Source organism: Portunus trituberculatus, chromosome 47 (assembly GCF_017591435.1).
Source record: "Portunus trituberculatus isolate SZX2019 chromosome 47, ASM1759143v1, whole genome shotgun sequence".
In the NCBI taxonomy this organism is placed as follows: domain Eukaryota; kingdom Metazoa; phylum Arthropoda; class Malacostraca; order Decapoda; family Portunidae; genus Portunus; species Portunus trituberculatus.
Window position 1 is genome coordinate 1313762 of NC_059301.1, and position 10000 is coordinate 1323761.

General features: G+C 36.3%; 1 protein-coding gene and 1 long non-coding RNA gene across 5 annotated transcripts in view; one reads left to right on the forward strand and one right to left on the reverse strand.

Moving 5' to 3' along the window:
- Positions 1-10000, reverse strand: part of LOC123520853 — a 364869-nt gene that overhangs the window by 183539 nt on the left and 171330 nt on the right. The window contains exon 2 of one of the 4 annotated variants that reach the window (XM_045283494.1): positions 1461-1526. The exons of the other annotated variants lie outside the window; for them this stretch is intronic. The gene's annotated coding sequence lies outside the window, so the exon portion shown is untranslated. The remainder of the gene's footprint in view (positions 1-1460; positions 1527-10000) is intronic. 4 annotated transcript variants of the gene reach the window in all.
- LOC123520854 overlaps positions 1-10000 on the forward strand; it is an 84432-nt gene that overhangs the window by 47441 nt on the left and 26991 nt on the right. The window lies entirely within an intron of this gene.

Sequence of the window (10000 nt, forward strand, 5' to 3'; positions counted from 1 at the left end):
TTGTTTTCTGACCTTTAGTTTTTATGTGACCTTCAAAACACCATGATCTGATTTTTGGCAACAGTGCATTTATTCAAACTTGGCTGTCAATCAACGCTGACCTTGAATGTGCCCTTATATCCTGTGTACACTTCAGAAACTTGAGCCTTTAAAACACGAGTATAATAAGACAGCTATAGTCCGTTCATCCAAACAATCCAGGCCGAAACTGCTAGTTCGGTTGGCAGCCCTGCCCACCCCCGCCGCCTCTAAACCTTCCAGACACTTAAGTTTTCTTCAAGTACATTTATTTTTCTTCAAGCTATAAACTTGTATATCTATTGAGTTAAGTGAAGAAAAATAAATGTACTTGAAGAAAATTTAAGTGTCGGAAAGTTTCGGCCTGGATTTTTTGGATGAACGGACTTTTAGTGACCTTCATGCTTGTGTCATGTTTCCACCTGTGACCGTTTTTGCATGTGGATGTGCAAGAATAATTTTCACTCGTTCTTTAAAGATAATACTGTATTCTGAAATAATTTCACCTTCATGCTTGTTTTTATGATTGCACCTGTGACCGTTTTGCCTATGGATGTGCAAGAGTAATTTTCACTCGTTGTTTAATGATAATTGTGTATTCTGGAATAATAATGTCCCTTATAAGCACTATTATCAAAGGCTAGAATTCTGGTTAATCATTTTTTCATGCACGTTCTCGCTTATTGATGATGTAGAATTCTCATTAATCTATCACTATAACCGTGAGGATATTCTTAAATGAGATCACCCCCGTAGCGTTTTAAAAGTGCAAACCTTTGACATAAGTGTAGATATAGTGAGTGAATTAACTAGTTAGATAAGAAACATATTGTGTTGATGCTGTGTAATATCGCTTATTCATGCCATCATGCCATTTTATTCCATTTTGTGTTGTCATTGATTGTTAGGTTCAATTTACGCACTTGTTTGTCTGTCTCCCACTTCTGAATTTATTCCCGCCCTCTTTCACTTTGCCAGCGTGTGTGATTGGTGGATGAGTGAAGGAGAATGAATGTAATTGACCAGTATTTGTTCAGAAGAGCTGGTTTTATTCGTACCAAAAGCAATCTCTCTCTCTCTCTCTCTCTCTCTCTCTCTCTCTCTCTCTCTCTCTCTCTCTCTCTCTCTCTCTCTCTCTCTCTCTCTCTCTCTCTCTCAGGTAAAATCAGGAAGAAAACAGGACATTCTTAACTGAGCTCGGGGACGAAAGTTTCTCTTGCGTTTTCAGTATTAGTTTGTCGTTTCCCTTCCCCGGAAGAATTTTTGGAGGGAAGAAAGTGAACGCCAGACATGACTTTCATGTCAGGGAACAAAACAGTAACTACATTTACCGGAAGGAGAGAGAGAGAGAGAGAGAGAGAGAGAGAGAGAGAGACTATACATATACATACAGAGTACCTGGAGGCAGGCAGACAAAACATACGATATTCCCTTTAACTCACAAACATAGCCTCTAGGATCTGCCCGATGCAGGTAGCTACTCGTATAGGCGGCGGCGATGAACGCACCTGTGGATACAAAGAAAAGAATTAGTTAGGCAGTAGTTGCTATATCCCATGTAATATTTTTTTCACTACCAACAATAACATTTAGTAATCCGTAATTTAACTAATTAGTCACTGAAAAGAACCTGCAGGTAATAGAATATGTTGCATTGAGAGAGAGAGAGAGAGAGAGAGAGAGAGAGAGAGAGAGAGAGAGAGAGAGAGAGAGAGAGAGAGAGAGAGAGAGAGAGATAGGGGGAGAGTCATTTACGCCCCAGAGTCAATACCGGGAAGTCGTCATTTCGCTGAACCGCCAATTCGCACATAAAATTCGGAGACGGTGTGAAGCTTAACCGAAGCGGGAGTTACGCGATGGGGGAAGTAAAATGTGAAAAATATACAAAAAATAAAGCAAAAATATCTTTAGTACAGTAAAGGAGAATAAATAAAGCGAAATGATATCACTTATTTGTGTGTGTGTGTATATATATATATATATATATATATATATATATATATATATATATATATATATATATATATATATATATATATATATATGAGAGAGAGAGAGAGAGAGAGAGAGAGAGAGAGAGAGAGAGAGAGAGAGAGAGAGAGAGAGAGAGAGAGAGAGAGAGAGAGAGAGAGAGAGAGAGAGAGAGAAACAGAGAATATGATGGTCTTTCATCTTTAATGAATTTTATTTCATGTTTATAAAGCTTTATTTTGCATCGTCCTCTTCATCACCTTTTTTTTTTCTTTATTTTCTTTTCCTGTTATTCTTATTTTTTATTTGTTTTTCAACTTGCCAAGCAAACACTGCATGTAAACAAATGGAATAGGATTGTTCATTGAAGAACCTTTACATTCAAAGTAGAAAGAAAAGTTAAACTAGCCGTGTATAACTCATTGGTTTGCCCTCATTAGGAACATTATGTGCGGTTCTCATCACCTTGTTACTAAAATGACATTGAAATTGTTAGAGAAGATAAAGAGCAAAGTCACTAGAATGGTTTCGTTATATGAAGAACAATTAGAGAAATTAAAACCTATTTAGCTAAATAAAAAGTAGGAATAGAGGAGAGCTAATGTAACTGTTGAAAGTATTAAAAACTGTAAAGGATGTCGCAACCTTGACGACGCTAATAAATACCTTATCTTTAATGATCCTAACCTAACCAGATATAATCGATTCAAAATTACTTTGAGGCAATGCATCTTTCTACAGTCGCATAGTAAATATCTGGAACAATTACCTTCCAGAATTTGTAAATAGCAATTCTATTGAGTACCAAAAAATATAAAATGGACAAAAAATCTAAAAGTTAATCCCCAACAAGCTCTCTGTTTGTTGAAATATTCCCACATAAACCTATAACCCTCTCCATTCACTATTATATATATTTTTTCACATACATCGATTTTATTACCAATTTGTGTTCATTTTCAGATATCCATGTAGAATTTACGGTAGAATGTATTCCTCCTCGTCCTCGTCCACCTCCTCTCTCTCCCCATCTTCTTCCCCTCAACCACTTCCTCCCTTCTACCACTTCCTTCCCCATCCATCACTTCCTCTTCCCGGCTCACTTTTCCCCGCTTCTCCTTCAATGCTAGTTAAGACCTGTAGAATAGTGTCGTAAAGGCGGAAACTCCATTATAAACCATCATACCTCGCTCTTATGCTTCTTTACCTTCTGTTCCCCGTCTCGCTCTTCTCTTTTTTTTTCTCGTTCTATCCTTTATCCTCCTTTTTTCCTCTTTTTTCTCTTCTTTTTCATTTATATTCTACCTCTTTCCCCATCCATTATTTATTTAAGTTTAGTCAACCATCTATCTTTTCTTTTCTTTTCTTTTTCTTCTTTCTTTATCTTCTTGTACAGAAGAAATGTAACTATTTTTGCTTAACAAAATGCACGATAATAGAATACCTAATTGAAGTAATGGAACAGAATAAAAGTAAAAAATAAAAAGATGAGTGTATACCAATATCGACACTAATAAATTTCATCATAGAACATTCAAACCTCACAAGAAATATTCGTTAATATGGAATAAACATCAATCAGAAATCGTAAACAGTAATTTATTATCACTTAATGATCAAATAAACAGATATTTAGTCTCCAACAAGCTCTGTGTTCCATATAATTGCACACAAATTATAACCACAGTATTTACTTAAGTGACTCTTTGCACACCGACTTTGTTATTAAAATTATTATTATTAACTAAGCGTATAAAGTTCATCATAATGTAAACAACAGAACTTTCATTCTTTCCGATGAGAATTCCATGTCAGATTCCATATCAGTTTATTTTTCCTAACTGTTTGGTACTTTTCCTAATTATTTTCATGATAACGCAACTCGGATTGGTAGGTGGGGAGGAGCCTTCTGTTGTTCTTTCCTGTCTCTACTTTGTTGCTCCTTAGTTGTAGCCAGACAGTCCTCCTAAGACATAAAGATCTTTTAAGTATTTGGTTTTCCTTTTTGTATTCGTTTACCTTCCTCCTCCTCTTCATTCTCTTCCTGTTGTATTTTTTTTTTTCTCATTGAACCACATCTAAGTCTCTTATTTCTTCCATATTTTTCCTCCTCTTCCTCCTTCTGCTACTTCTTCCAAGTCTCCTCCTCCTTTCATTTTCCTTAAATTTTCCTCCTCCTCCACCTCCTCCCGTACAAGAGCGAGGAAGTAATGGGTGAAAGCTGTCACTCGCAGAATTTTAGCAGCAGCGTGATGGAGGCGGAGTGGCTGCGGGCGTGTGAGGAACGGGAGGGCCGCTGACGCCACCTAATACGGAGGGAAATGAGCGTGTTAGCGAAGGCGGCGGTGTTTGTGGTGGCTTGTGGCAGCAGAGAGAGAGAGAGAGAGAGAGAGAGAGAGAGAGAGAGAGAGAGAGGTGCAGGGTGGAGCACTATCGAGGCTCTTAAATGAAATGGCGTGAAGGTGTATACATAAAATCATCCTCTCTCTCTCTCTCTCTCTCTCTCTCTCTCTCTCTCTCTCTCTCTCTCTCTCTCTCTCTCGACATGCAAGTGAAGGCTGAGGGAAGTTAAGTTTTCCAGCAGGAATATGGACGCAAAGTCTGCCCTTTTTTTTTTTTTTTTTTCGTTGCGTTATTTATTTATTTATTTTTACTTTTTTTTCACAGGCAAGTCTCATAAGTTCCGCTCCGCTATGCCTCCCCCACACACAGCCTCGTAATTCTCACTCCTTGTGCACTCTCTCTCTCTCTCTCTCTCTCTCTCTCTCTCTCTCTGTACATCATGCTCTTTTTTTACTATGTATATACTTTTTTATTATTTTTTTTCCTGTACAATTCTATTTTTTCCATTTTTTTTTATCCTTTTCGGTTTCGTCATGTCTGATGATTTAATCCTCGCTTTTATTCTTTATTTTTCCTTTATTCTTGTTTTTTTTGTTTTGTTACCGTCATTGTCCATTCCTTGTTTGTCCCTCTCTATTCTTTGCATTTTCAATATTTTGATTTTTGGATATTATTTCAGCTTCCTTCGTTTTCGGCTTTTAGTTAACTATCCCTCACAGGTTTTTCATTACTCTCTCTCTCTCTCTCTCTCTCTCTCTCTCTCTCTCTCTCTCTCTCTCTCTCTCTCTCTCTCTCTCTCTCTCTCTCTCTCTCTCTCTCTCTCTCTCTCTCTCTCTCTCTCTCTCTCTCTCTCTCTCTCTCTCTCTCTCTCTCTCTTTGCGTATCTAACATTTTATTTTTCATTCTTCTCATACTTTTTATTTGTTATTTTTTTCCAGTAAATTTCTTTGTTTTTCATTGCAAACCCTTATTAATGGCTTTATGAATTTTGTCTTTTGCTCATTTTTATTTCTTTTATTTGTTATTCTCTTCAATCTCTCATTTCCTTTTTTTTTCGCAGATCTTCCCCTTTTTCACAATATGGCTCTTCCCCCACACTTCGCTCTATATCACGCCAGTTCTTATCCATTTCACATTTTATTCATTCCTCCAGTATCACCCTTGCTCCATTTTTATTTCTTATACACAGAAGTTTTCCAGCTTAGTGTCTTCGCTCTTCCTATTTTATCCCTCCTACAGTTCTCCATTCACTCATTCTGTTCATGTTATCCTTTCTATCTCTCATTCATCTTTCTATCTCTCATTCATATTTCTATCTCTCATTCACTCATTCTGTTCATGTTATCCTTTCTATCTCTCTTTCCACATTTCATATCCGACAAAGTAGCTTTCGTTATCTTATTTTGTTTAACTTATGATTTTCCTTTCAGTCTGTTCCCTTCCTTCTATTATCATTACTCTCTCTCTCTCTCTCTCTCTCTCTCTCTCTCTCTCTCTCTCTCTCTCTCTCTCTCTCTCTCTCTCTCTCTCTCTCTCTCTCTCTCTCTCTCTCTCTCTTCACAGTCTCACCTTTTTGCTATTTACCATTCACCACAGCTGTCCTCTCAATCTATCCTCAAATGCATGTTTTTTTTTTTTTCCCTCTCTTATTCCGCATCCCTGTGTCTTCTCTGCAATCTGCTAACTGTACACACCGGGATAAATAGATACAGTTTTAATTGCTTTTGGTTGATAATCCATCAGAGGGGATCATTTGCTCTAACAGGAAGATGTATGCATTTTTTTTTTTTTTTTTGCTGGTACGAGTGGAAATATAAACTCTAGCTTTTCTGTATGAGTCGGGATAAAGAAATTTGTGTATATATTTATTTTTTTAGGACGATGAAATGAAAATACATGACATTTTTTAGATTAACGTTGTAGAGAAGTGGATGTGCATTTAATTTCATGTTCGTTGGTATACAAGGATACGAGGAAAAAATTATTGATTATATCCGAGACTTTTTTTGTTTTATTTATTTATTTATTTATTAATTTATTAATTTATTTTTTGCAGATTGGTTTAATGATTGGATTCGCTGCAGCTGTCCTTTTCTTTATGGATGATAGTTATTAGAGTATAACTTGGTGCTCTTTGATCAAGTGGTAATTAGGATGTCGTGTTACTTTTTTTCTAGTAATTGTTTAATAATGTACCGACACACACACACACACACACACACACACACACACACACACACACACACACACACACACACACACACACACACACTCCTATTAGAGAAGTGAGTAAGTCGTGTAAGAGGAAATAGATAAATGTCTGTGGTACATTCAGTAATTAATATTGCTGGTTTGTGATACTCGGACATTATAATAAGGCCAGCAATGTTTTAAATTCTTGCACATTATACATAAAAGAGCATTTAGATTATTCTATACCATGAAAAGAAAACGCCGCCAATAACACCCCCATGTTTTCTTCAGTTGTATTATGTTGTTGCTCATATTCATTGCTCAAGAGGCAATGAATTCTGCTCGCATGTGTCGATAACTTTGCAGCACTCCGGTAAAAAGCGCGTTTTCGCCAGGTGATTGAAACTCCCACCAGTCTTACTCGTTCTCGCGATGTGTTACGCGGGTTCTTGCGTCACGTGCTGAGCCGCTGAGCCTGACACATGTGCAAGGAGAGGTATGAGTATTCCGTGCCTTCCTTGTGACAAGGGAAGCAGGAAAATAAATGGCCATAATGATGTTTTTGATATCATAATGTACCGAGAACAACTTGTAAGCACGAAACGTAGACGTATTTTCATTGTTCAAAATATGTGGTGAGCTTATTCATTGTTTGTAACGGATCAGCATTGCAATTTTACATAAAGATTCATCTTCCTAAATGTCTCGGTAGAAATTATGGTGATTTTTAAGGGTGGTTACATAACTATAGAAATGGTAATTTTGACAAGTATTCTGTGTCGTAATAAGAGACCTTAACTATGATAAACATAGTCTGAAAAAAAAGCGCAAGTATTATGAAATTTACTCAGTTTGTTCCAAGAAGTGAAATCTGATTCATCGGCAGCATCACTTCCTGTGTTTTAGCGTGAGACTACTCTTTTTATTCTTATTGCTAGTACTTATCTCTGTCTTCCATTTGTCTCCTTCATATCCTTTTCAAAATTTAATATTTTTAGCACCATCTTTGTATCCTTTCCCTATTACTTTTGTCTTCCATCATTTTATTCTTTTCTTTTCTACTCATGCCATAACTTTTCGTCTTTCATTCAGTTACTGCTTTCTCTACTCACACTATACAAATTCTTTCTTTTTTCTTCTTTCCTCTCTTTCTTCCTTTCTCTTCCCTTGTTGTCATTCTGACTCGCCTCATGTCATGGGATTTTCCATCTTGTTTCCCCCAAGACTGTTTCTCGTTTCAGTTCTCTTTCACTGGACATTGTATTTATTTCAGTAATCCTTTCTTCTCACTGCTTGGACTTTTTTTTTTTTGTGTGTGTTTGTGTGTGTGTGTTTGTGTATGTGTGTGTGTGTGTGTGTGTGTGTGTGTGTGTGTGTGTGTGTGTGTGTGTGTGTGTGTGTGTGTGTGTGTGTGTGTGTGTTTGGTTGCGTTCGAGCGAGCGTGCGTGCCTGTGTTGTAAGATATTGCAAACAGATATCCAATAGTAAATCAACATACATGAGAGAGAGAGAGAGAGAGAGAGAGAGAGAGAGAGAGAGAGAGAGAGAGAGAGAGAGAGAGAGAGAGAGAGAGAGAGAGAGCGATACACTCAAATGCTGGGTAAAAGAAGTTTTATATATATATATATATATATATATATATATATATATATATATATATATATATATATATATATATATATATATATATATATATATATATATATATATATATATATATATATATATATATATATATATATATATATATATATATATATATATATATATATATATATATATATATATATATATATATATATATATATATATATAATAAAACTTGTATTAAAATGAGGCATGAAAAGAAAAGACGTATAAGCTGCTTATGAAATGAGAACGCGTGTTTCATCCAGGTTTCGCCGGACACGCGTAATGGGTCTTATATCTCGACCAGGCTGACGGGAAAACACTATTTGCTTCACCCAAATTTATGCTTATTCCACACCAGCAACGTGAGCTGAGCATTCACCACCTACCACTCACCGCCATCCCCTCACCACCACCAATACCAGGCTTGCCACTATTTTCCAGCACCACCACCAGCACTGCGCCATCGTAAACATTAATAAAGACTGTGGCGGCCGTCATTAGCACCGCCATCACAAGCATCAAGACACTTCTCCATGTGATATTGGTCTCGCTTCGGACTGTCCTCTTTAGGGCATGCCACCATCTGTAGGTGTGTGGGTGTGCATGTAGGTAGGTGTTTTTAACTTTTTTATTTATTTTTTTCATCAACAGTTGTATTACCCTTGCCAAAATCCCTCTTACACTCGGGAAAAAAAGAAACTAAAACAATAATCATCATCGCTCAACTTAAGTTCAATTATTACCATCACTATTGTCACCACCATTATAATTAATCCCTCAAGTAGTAGGACGCATTTTTACCTTGAGTTTTGGGTATCATTAGACGATTTTATTGACATTAAAAAGTGCCTATGGAGGTCAGAAGATTAATGGCCACAGTCTTCACTATTTTGATCCCCCACTTAAGTTTCTGAAGCTGTATAGCATCACTAAATAGTAAAAAAAAAAAAACAGAATGAATACGAAAAACGCGTCATTGTACTGAAGGGATTAGTATCAATAGCATCAACATTGCTACCCAAATACCATCATCTCCATCACCAAACTTGATCTAGTCATCACAACATCTAAAAATCATCATTCCTCTCAAAATATTACTATTACCATCTACATTATTTGCATCACCATATCACCATTACTAATATTCATCAGCATCATGCACCATTACCACCAATATCAACGGCATCACTACCAACACCATGCAGTTTGCTGAGTTACTAAAATGTTTGGCGCTTCAGTGTAATAGTAGTTTTTTTTTATTTACTTGTTTAATTTCCTTTACATTATCATCATTAGCGTGACACTCTTCTTATTGTTTTCTGTTGTGCAAGTTGAAGCTGTTCATGATATTTTTTTTAGAACTTGATTAATAGCGGGCTCTTATTATTCATTGTTCATCTATTTTTTTTTCTCACTTAATAGCTATGACTTTTGTTTCACGTGCATTTTATACCTGTTCTTTCTCGTCATTTATTTTCGCGCGTTTACACTGATCTATATATATAATTCACGTTACATTAGTCCCTCATATTTTTTTTTTCGGTATTAATAATCTTGCTTTGTTCACAATGTGCTCTTCACTCCGACGTTCATTGTCTTCAACTCCTCCTTGTCATATATTGTTGTAAATCTAAAGTCTTGCCGTCACTCTTGTCTCACCTTACTCCATTCATGTGTTAGTATGTGAATTAGTCTTCGTATCCTTCCTTCTATACAGCTTTTTGTAAACATTTATTCACCTAACTAGACTCATCTATTATTTCTCTGTTACTCCATTCATGTGATCGTCCTTAAATTCACCTAACGATATATTTCTCCATTTCTCTCATATAACTTCACTCCT